We start from the raw sequence: 436 nt of genomic DNA, 5'->3' as shown, positions 1-436 counted from the left end.
TCCACAGGAGAAAGATGAGGCTTTCTGCTCCTGTAAAGATTTACAGTCTCAGAAACTCTATGCAGGGCTGCTATGAATTGGAACCGACTCCATGGCACACTACCATAACCACGACCACCACCACCATAGTCTTCTGAGCACTCAGTTTGCTATATAAGTTTTGCCATGCTGTGATTTTGTTTTCATTCATAATGAAGTATTTTCTATTTTTTCTTGTGATTTACCCTTGACCAATTAGTTTTTGTTGTTGTTATACTTAAGTGCTGCCGAGTTCGTTCTTACCCATAACAACCCAGTATAGGGTTTCTGAGAAGAAGCTGGTAAGCTTGAACTACCAACCTTGCAGTTCTAACAGACTTTGCAGTCCAGTGCATTAACCATAGTGCCACACCAGGACACCAAACAATAAACTTGTCAGAAGTGGGATTTGTTTATA

This window comes from Chrysochloris asiatica, unplaced genomic scaffold (genome assembly GCF_000296735.1).
Source record: "Chrysochloris asiatica unplaced genomic scaffold, ChrAsi1.0 scaffold00133, whole genome shotgun sequence".
In the NCBI taxonomy this organism is placed as follows: Eukaryota; Metazoa; Chordata; class Mammalia; order Afrosoricida; family Chrysochloridae; genus Chrysochloris; species Chrysochloris asiatica.
The sequence above is the reverse complement of the archived record's forward strand: the minus strand, read 5'-3'. Positions refer to the sequence as shown.